The sequence below is a fragment of the Passer domesticus genome, chromosome 5, assembly GCF_036417665.1.
Source record: "Passer domesticus isolate bPasDom1 chromosome 5, bPasDom1.hap1, whole genome shotgun sequence".
Lineage (NCBI taxonomy): Eukaryota > Metazoa > Chordata > Aves > Passeriformes > Passeridae > Passer > Passer domesticus.
In genome coordinates this window covers 24,901,387-24,911,625 of record NC_087478.1, presented here as the reverse complement: position 1 = coordinate 24,911,625, position 10,239 = coordinate 24,901,387, and the positions used below count along the sequence as shown (strand labels likewise).

Below are 10,239 nucleotides of genomic sequence, written 5' to 3'. Positions count from 1 at the left end.
AACTCAGACATGTTCTTTTCCTACCCTTTTCCAGCAGTGTGGCCATAGATCAGCTTATGGGGCTTTGGTGACCTGCAGACATGCAGGGTGCCAGGCTGTGGAGCTCCTCTGAGGACCCCACCAGGCTGTAGGGTCATATCCCATTTCTGCTCATGCTTGGTGACAACTGTGACGTGGCCACGGTGACCCACTGAACAGCTGAATGCAGTGCAAAGTCAAAAACAAGAGAAAGGTGCAGAGCTATGCTGCACAAGCATCCATAGACATCTTTGTCACTGAGGAAGAAGCATGGAGTAAGCTGCCTGCTTCTCAAGTTTGATGTGAATTTGGTAATCTTGGTACTTGTGAGAAAAAAACCTGCATGTACACCATGAAAGCACCATGTGAAAGCAAAAGGAAACGTCCCTGCAGTGCTAGATGTTTACTACCTCCAGCTGCAACAAATGTCATTAACACACATCTACATTTAGCTTTAGTGTGAGATTTGATTTGGCCCATTTAGGTTGCCCAAAATGGAAAGTTTAATGGGACCCAGCTCCCAGAGAGGTAGTTGGTGCTTTTGAATGGATTTCAGTAATTCAAGGTAGTCACTTAAAAACCAAGCCACCTGAGAACGCTTGTCTTCCTCTGAATGTAAGTCTAGATTAATGAGGGGGAAAGAGCCCTTTTTTTCATAGCTTGGTTCTGATAAGTGCAAATATTCCAGGACAGCACAGGCACAAGAGACCTATATGGAAGTTTATGGGTATTGTGAGATCTTCCATAATTTAACAAAGTTATTAGCGAGACTGCTGAAGAAAAGGTTATTTTTTGGAAAAAATATTTTTGCTGTTTCAGCACTCTGTCACTTTTTAAACAGGAAAATGTAGTGTTGTAATTGATCCTCATGCTGATAATTTAGGGCTGAAACATGAAAATAATATCACATAATGAGACTGACCTGGGTAAAAATATTCAAGTAAACAAATATGATGTTAAATGTTAAAGTGTTCCATTAACTCTAGGTTTCTGTAGAACTAACATGCAAGTCCTTAAATGCTTCTGAGCCATAAAGATCTTTATAGTGATCAAAAGTCAAAAGAACTTTTCTTCATTTCTTGTAACTTATTTTCTCCTCAAGGCCTTTTACAACAGTTCACTTTCTTTACAAGAAAAGAAATATATGACCCTGGTTTCAGTTCAGTTTAAATATATACCAGCTCATTGCCATCCTTTCTCATGAACTTTAACTGTCTCCATGTGAATTAGGTTTTTAGACTGCAGTTTAAGGGAATGAAGGTCGAAGTGTAATTTGTGTATCTGAGACATCCATATGAGGCTAAAAAATGCAGCACAGAAACAACAGAAGGGTCTGTGGGGGGAGTTTGTGTGGCCAGGTTCTGATAGTAGGGTGGCTACAAGGGTGGCTCTGTCAGAACCTTCCAGAATCTTCCACTATGTCCACAGAGTCAGTGCCAGCCATCTCCATGTCAAACTGGCCAAGGATGACCCCATCTGTACTCTGGTAGTGCCTCTGGCATAACACAATTAAGAAGAGAAAGCTTTTCTGCACAATAGCAGCGTCAGCCAAATACAGGAGTGAGAATATGCAAGAGGAGCGGCTGTGCAGGCACCTAGGGCAGTGAAGAAGGACGAAGAGGTGCCCCATGTGTTGGAGAAGAGTTTCACTTCAGTCCCTGTTGCAGACCCTGGTGTGTCAGGCAGTCCCTCTGCAGCCCATGGAGAACCCCACACTGGAGCAGCTGGATGCCTGAAGGACACTGTGAGCCTGTGGGAAGCCCATGCTGGACGCTCCTGGCAGGACCTCCTGGCAGGACCTCTAGAGAGAGGAGTCCACGCTGGAGCGAGTTTGCAGGCAGGACTTGTGACCCCGTGCTGGACCTGCTCCTGAAGAACTACAGCCCAAGGGAAAGACCCATGTTGTAGGAGTTTGTAGGCTGCCTGCTGTGGGAGGGACTCCACCCCACCACCCCACCATGAGGAATCCTCCCCCTTGTGAGGAAAAAGCAGCAGAGACTGTGTGTTATGAACTGACCTGTGAATCCACTGCTGAGCCCATCAGCACTGGTGGTAGCACTGGTGGCAGGCTGAAGTAATGTTGGGCAGGCTGTTTTGCTTTTCATTATTATTTAGCAGTGTGGGAAAATAGTTGAAGAAAAATTAAAATGAACCACCTCTTCCAGTTAATTTTTCTCACTCTAGCTTGTCCTGCATAGGTCATCCTGGCAAGTAGCTTTAGTGATGGCTTATAGGAAGTCCTTAAATTACTCCAGCACCAATGAATTAGTTTCACTTTAAGACAGGTCCAACTTAGCCATCCTGAAGCTTCACCTAGTAGACAAAGAATGGAGGAAGATTTGTTATGTGCTGTAGTTAAAGCAAAATTTTGTGATTCAGCTTGTTTCAGCTGAAAAAATTCATCATGAATGGAAACAGATGTTCCTGCTTTGGGTGTGGTTGCCAAGATGCCCACTTCTTTTGTGGCCTTCAGTGTATGTACATTACACTGGGATTTCCAAGATACAGGAGCGCATATATATATATCCATACTGCATTTATACACAATTTTGGAAATCCTAATGAGTCCCCAGGGAGTATCTGCTACTGACTATGACCCTGCTGTATTAAGTGCTCAGATTCAAATAGATGTCTTAGCTCCAAAAACAGACATTTCTTTCAATGTCAGAACAGAGGTGATGAGTAGATAAAGGCAAAGAGATCTATCTAATCCTGTAGTTTACATGCTTTGGTATTCCAAGCACTTGAATTTGTTCCACAGGACAGGAAAAAAAAAAAAAAAGGCAGCTAAAGAGAAAGGCAGAATTGAAATATTCTGGATCCCTACCCACATGTAGAGGGCTGGGGCATTCAACTACGAGACTCAGAAAAATCAGGAGTGGAGGATGGTCATCGTAAGGAATACATGGCAGCTTCTTCTGGCACTATCTGAGGAAGATTCTGGTTGATTATTCCCTCAAGGCATACATGGTCACCCTTCAGGAGTGTTTCCAGTCAAACTGCTTGAAAAAAAGATTGCATAAAAGACTTGAGCAGTGCAGAACCCAAATGAATTTTCTGTAAATTCTATCTTCTGTCCCTACTTTCACCACTTCAAACAAATATAATGGCTTTCTTTCTCTGCCATGAGTGACTTTTGACCTACCATAAGTTGTTTTATGGACCAGGCAGGGTGCAGAATGGACTAGCTGACCTTCATGGATTACAGACTGCATTTCACTATGCACTGTTTTTAAGCTGGAATTCTGCCTCTCCAGATGAGAATGCAGGCAGGTGCACTTGTGGTGATTGTATGCTTCTGTGGATATTAGTATTTTATTTAACTTGGATTTATTGGAACAAGATACCATTTTGTAGCCTACTAACCCATGCATAGGCAAGGGATACAGGTTCTCAAGTAAAACCCCATAGATGGAAGAGATCTTTAATTGATGAATCCAACATCAGTCCTACTTCTGTGTTAACTGTTAAGTACAGGGTCATTAGTGCTTAACATGCCACTCAGAATGTGGGGAATTTTAAAAGTTTGATAATACGAGTCAGGGGAATATTGAAAGGACTGACTGAGATGCTGAGACTTTCTTTCTAAGCTCTGGAGCCCAGGCAATAGGTTATCATCTATATTCTGGAAAGGCCAAGAAACCACCTCTTAAAGAAACTTGTGAAGGATTGAATTTGCATGGGCACTAAATTATTTTTGTCTTAATGCAATATAAATGCTATGTAAATTAATATTGCAGCTGCAATCCTATTAATAGAGGTAGGAGAAGAAAAGAGCCATATCTGTGTAGGAAGAACCACAGTATCTCTAGTAGCTAACTCCATCTTATTTTTAGTTGTGCAAAGCATTACAGATATTTAATATTATTTCTAGTATTTTCTGTATGTATTTAATGCTCCCTTTTCTAAGAGCCTTTCCTCTGAATACTGGCTGGCAATGATTAACATCTGCTTAATTAGTATTTTAGCTTAAAGTCTCTGAATCCCAACACTTCCTGAACAGACAGGGAGCTCTAGCTCACATTCCAGCAGAGTGTTAAACTGAGGGGCAGGGAAGGGACAGCTTCAGAGGAGTTTGCTCAACAGCCCCCTTCTACAACACATGGGATAAGGAGACAGTGAGAGCAGACTGGGCAGCCCAGTCAGTGGCTGCCACAGGATGCCTACTGTCTGACTGCTGTCAGGGTCCTGTGATGGGAGAGGACAGCTGTTGTCTTTTCTCTGTGTTTGCACTGTCAGGAAGCATCCATCATAGCAAGGTGAGGGTCACTCATAATGCATTGCACACTCCCCACATTTAATATTCTGCAGGTGCAGTCTACAATTAGGCATGAGATTGATTTGCCAGACAACAGTAGGCAGGAGCAGACAGCACCCCAGATTTTTCTGGCTTCAGACCAGATTGTTTTTATTCCTGTAAGGAATGAACATTAAAACTAATCCCAAATGCTCTTGAATTTAAGGATGTGGGTGTTGAATTTTGAATTGAAATTCTAGCTTTCTTCACTTTAGGGCATTTAGATTCAGCATATTAGAGCAAAAGAGGATGAACTGTCAGTTCTCATCCTTTAAATATTGCACCAAGTTGGTAGGGCACATTTGCAACACTCACTGAAAATATGTACTTTCCCGTCTTTCAACTGACAAGGTACAGAAAATTGCAACACCAACACATTTAGGAAGAAGACTTCATATTTGACCAAACTAAATGTGTTAAAAAATATTAGGTCTGATTCTGTTTTGGTTTGTTGGGTTTTTTCCCCCTTCATTTCCAGATGACACAGGAACAGTGAAAAATGAGACTCCCAAGAGAATCTGTGGTGTGCTTAGCCTGAACCCTCCCTTCACCTGAACGATAGTACATGGTGCTGCGTCAGATCCTGACACTCTTAAATGAGCAGAAAGTGCTCCCATCTATATATGCAGCAAGCTAATTCCCTGGGGGCAGAACTAGGGAACAGTCCTGCCTTGCACCCATCATGGAGCAAGAGTTGCTGCAGGCACCACCTCGTAGCATGGCTAGGATGCCTGTGTCTTACCTAGATTGGTGTTGGCTACTGCAGCTACTGGCTAATTGCCTCACTGTAGATGCAAGGTGTACCTGAATGAGCTCAAAATTGCTTGCTTCCTATGGTTTCTGAAACCTGTGCTAGTCAGAATAGAAGGAATCAAATTCTAGTGAAAATTATGTGGCATCCAAGGTGAGTGAACATATGTTCCATGGAACAAATTGAAATGATGATAATACAGTGAACTTCAAACTATGAAAGGTTTCCTCTCATGGCTATCCAGTATGACTACTGATTCAGGAGAGAATTTCAAAACCACAATTGTACCACATTAAAATAGAAGTGGCTTGTTCTGAAAATATGTAAAAAATACAGAGGTGACAGTAAAACTTCCGTAAAATGATGAGGATACCCTTCACTTCTGGTCAACCTTATGTTCTAAAAAAGATACCCAGTAAAGTTATATTAAGGTTGTAAAGCAAACAGTGAAAAGTTACAAAATGCTAGAACTAAGCTTTCTGTATACGTCTCTGCATTTCAATCTGTACAGCCGTGGGCTGTCCCCTTGTTGTGTGTGAATTTTGCCAGTTTGACTGAGGATCATCCACAGTCTGCAAGACTGTCTCATTCAGTGCCCTGGCTGAACAGCACTCAGTGATTGAGTGGCTCCTCAATATTTTTGTTTTACCCTCATATTTCAGAGCATGCCCCATGGACACATTTATTTTATGCAACTCAAACTTTTTCATGTGATAGAATTATAGATGTCCTCAGGAAATTTTTTCTGTGATGTTACTCATTGCAAATTTTATTTGTGCAGTGGTGAGGAGTGATATTAGCTGAATTTTTGTATTGAAGAAAGGTAGACAGATTAGGCTTGAAATTAGCCTTTAATTTGGGCAGCTAATTTGAAGCACCAAAGACTACATATTGTGTAGAGTATTTAGTGCAGGATTTTTGGCAGACTGTCTTAATCACAAGACCACTCTTTTTCTTATGGAAATCCTATCTTCCTCAGCACAAGCCTTTCAGCCCCTGTTACACATGCATTGAGGAACCTTACATCAGAAACTTGAGCCATCTCAGAAAGTGGTCCACCTTGTGCAACTTTTACTCTGAGTGTCTGAGTCCACTGTTTGAGCTAATGGAGAAAGTGGAGGATGACAGTAGGTTGACATCTTTCACATGATCAGACAATACTAGAAGTAAAATATGAACATCACAAGAAAGTCCAACCTTTGAATGGTTTTGGAAGTTGATCTTAAATCTAGGTCATTTTCAGTATCATTCACTGGAGACAGAGCAGTGAGGGCTGCAGCTTCACAAGCAAAATGATGCAGAGACCATGGTTGCATCAGAGCCTCCCCGGTCTCCCTGTTGGGAGCAGCTGGAGGGAAGCAGGTGCCATCAGGTTTTCAGCATAAAGCCTTGATATGATCAGGAAGAAAACAAATGAAAAGTTGTTGTTGTCGTCACTCGTTCATATTCCTACATCTTCCAACATCCTCACGGTATGTTTTAGAATAATTGTAGATGCTTCCTGGCAGCTGTCACATTAGCCTTTCACCAGACAAGGCTTTATGGCTTTAGCTAGGTGAAGGGTTATATTTCTCCTAGCAACTTTTAACCTCAAAACAGAGAAACTCTTTAGATCATGTCAGTATATGTTCCTTAAAAATAAAGATAATGCAAGTTTCCATTAAGTCAACCCTTTTACTTAATCTGGGGGTTTTTGCCTTTACCCCACCTCCCAAACACTGGGTTCCTCATCATAATACTTGAAGTCTTGGACCCTTCCCACAGATTTTTCAATACAGGTGCTCACTGTCCAAACCTGCTGTCCCCTATGGATTCAGTGTCTCTTCTTCCCTCCCAAGCACTACCCCACAGCACTGCTCTTGCACACTCAGAGCCTGATTTCTTGATCAGTCTTTCTGCTTGATTTTTGTCTCCTTTGTCTCCTTACATGAGCAATGCAAAGCAGCAAAGTGTAACTCAGCATCTCTACTCACTCTGTCAATGGTGGTGTTTCCTGTAGCAGTCAACAGAGAGCAGAAGACAGTTGATGTGCATCATTTCATTACCTGTTCTTAAATAATGAAATAATCTGCTAAATAATTATGTTTATCTACCATTGTGCTGGCTAAGTTACACAGTTCATTTTACTTATTTCTATATCTCTAACATCCTGCTCATCTAAAAGTAGATATCTGTTAAAGAGAGGAGCAATTGACAAGCTCTTGAAAAATACCCTTGTTCCCACCAAGGAATTCACGATCCTTTGCCAACACAGCTAATAAAATTAAGGCTGTGAATAAACAGATATATCAAAATTCAAGGAGCCAACTGCGTACCTGACCTCTCTAAATAAAGGCCAGGGTATTTATGACAACTTCATGAAATTTCTAATATTCAGAGCATTCACACTTCAAGAGGACTGTTCTGTTTCTCATTAATCAATCAAAAGGCAGACCAAGTTGGCAAACAGAATTTTCGAGGTGAGCTAAGACACTGCCAAATATTCATCTAAATGGGAGCATAATTCACAAATCAAAAAATGTGAAGCTTGCCTGCAAGCATTACATTCTTTGAATCCATCCTTACACCTTTTAGGGAATGGTCTTTGCCTTTCAAAAAACAAACAAAAAACAACCAAATAAACAAAAAGGAAAATATTTGTGGAAGTGAAAATAAAAAGGGAAATAACTAGTTGGGTAAAAGAGTTCACAATCTAATAACTGTTATGATTTTGAAATATTTAATTCACAATTTTACTCTAATAAAAAAGGTTGAAAATATTTAAACTACAAAGACTGCATCATAAAAATATAACACTTTTGGAGCATCAAGACACTGATCCATTGTGTGCCATATCCACATCTCAGCCCAGGTATGATTCTGCAGAGGAATGTGTTCAAATCACTGGAAGCAACAATTTCAGAGTCATCAGGGATCCTTTTTCCCCAAATTTCCTCACAGTTATTAGTCTATTTGTAGAGATTCTCTTTTTGTGACTGCTTATCTTTCTTAATATCCTGATATACTTCCAAATACAATGACAACTAATAGAAAGGTAAATATCATACATTAAAAATAAACAAGAATCAAGAACTTAAATTTTCCTTTTCCTTTTCTTATTTTCTTTCAGCCTTGTCTTTTGATTTTCACTGGATGGTTAAGCTGTGTTAGCTCCTTGTGGTTCATTCCACACATAAAGCCAAAGAAAATAGCTTCCAAGTAAAACCATGGTGAAAATGTTAAGCTAGAAATGTTCCTTATCACATGTTCTGATTTTTCACATGGTATGTCTGAATCAGATCATCTGAACCCACAGTCCCTATGAAGGAGCTTTTTGGAGTAGGATTGTCAATACTAAGAGATATGAGTTTAATTTAGAGACTAAAGGTTATTATACTCTCTCAATAATCAGGTTTTATTTTAGTTTAAATTTTCAGCCAATCAATATTGGCTTGGACTTTTTTTTCCAGGTTAAATATTTCAAGAACATTTTGAGCAAGTGAATTTACTTTTGATTATTTAATGAAAAACAGTTTTGGATACCTTCTATAATTCTTTTTTGTTCCGACAGCTGCTCTAAAGCTGAATAATAAAAAAGATCATTCTACTGCTGGCACAGCAGACATTAGGCAAAGTCCTTTAAGGAAGAAATCTTAAGGATTTTAAGACAACCAATGATGTGCTGGGATAGAAACATATAGCCTGTAACACTGCTCCAGGATGTGTACACAAGAATCTCTTCCTCACTGGACACCAGGATGAAAAATCTGAGAATAAAAAGAAATGCAAATGCAATTGACAGCATCCAGGAGGACAAAACAGCCTGGAGAGGCTGAGCATGAGATCTGCCACGGATCTTCAGTAATACCGCAGAGCATTCCCCTAAGGGACAGATGGTAGGAAATTCTGCAGTCATATCTGGTTAACCTGAACCCATTTATAAAATCAGAATTACATATCCTTTTAAACTGGTTGTCACCTTTCAGTGCTTATCATCTTTGAGAGAGCATGCTCAGATAAATTGAAAAATGAGACTTTATCTGTTTCTTTCCCAGGAAAAGAATATGTTTCAAATGTCCATTTAGTCCCACTTCACAGACATCATGATTTCTTTTTTTTTCATTATGGGAAGATGTAAATGAGAAAAGGGAATTTTTGGAATATGTATTTTAAATTATTTAAATAATTTATTACATTTAATTAAAATTTATTTTAAAAGGCATTTTCTTCACTTAGTTTCAATTTTGTATAATTTAAGAGGATAACCTCCAAATATGCTTAAATTTATATAATTATATATTTAATTTCATAACTGAAATGGCTGGATGAATGACAGATGCTTCCAGCTTATGAACTTTTAAGAAGAACCCTTTTGGCCAGGAGCCTGGCCCTCCTGTGATGTCCTTGTTTTCTTTTGTGGGAGTTGTGTCTTACTGTCCTAGAAACTCCGTATCAGGAATGGTGAAGTCACATACAATGTCATTTCACCTTTTTTAGTAGATGGTGATATTTTTTTCTTGATGCAGCAGGAGAATGGCTTTCCAGACAACTTTTCAAGTTAGCTGAGTGTCACAGATCTGCAACATGGGAGTACCTGAAGCTGAGGATCTACCCTCCTCACAATAATTCTCAAATCTGCTTGAGGTTTTTGGAGATGAAGACTCACTTTTGTGGTTCAGAAAAGACAAATTTTACCTGTTTTTTGATACCTGAATTGCCATAGTTGGAGAGTTTTCCTGTGCTTAGTGAATCATAGCTGTATATGTGGAAAACTGAATCAGCACTGTGACCTTACTCACTAGTCACAAGTACCACATGGATAAAATTATTTATCTCATGTTTGCAGTGCAGACTATTAAAAAGCAAAATCCAATTGAAATATGATTCACATAAAAGAATTTGATTAAAAGAGCTCTAATCCCAAGACCTGTGTTTCCTTCAGAGGAGGGTGATCCAGCTAATTACATCAGTTATTTTAGTCCTAGACCTGCAAAAGGCCTCAAATATCAGTCATAGCACTGTGAGTGGCAATACCTCAGGATTTCCAAAACGTGCCCTATGGTGGTCTGGGCACTCCTGGGTGGGGTAACCAGGGGATTGTGTTTGCTCAAACTGTATTTTTTTGTCTGGAGAGGCCTTAATATGATAATATTCTGAAAGAGCCTTGGAAGCAGAAAGCAGCCTGATCTCTCTG

The 10,239-nt window shown here is 39.8% G+C and overlaps 1 long non-coding RNA gene across 1 annotated transcript; it reads right to left on the bottom strand.

Annotated features, from left to right (window-relative positions):
* Positions 1-2,017: 2,017 nt before the first annotated feature.
* Positions 2,018-10,219, bottom strand: LOC135301291 (uncharacterized). Its single transcript, XR_010363031.1, has 4 exons — positions 10,080-10,219; positions 7,040-7,116; positions 6,264-6,454; positions 2,018-2,331 (listed from the first exon to the last, which is right to left on the bottom strand). It is a non-coding gene; the product is annotated as an uncharacterized LOC135301291 (long non-coding RNA).
* Between the last annotated feature and the right edge of the window lie 20 nt (positions 10,220-10,239).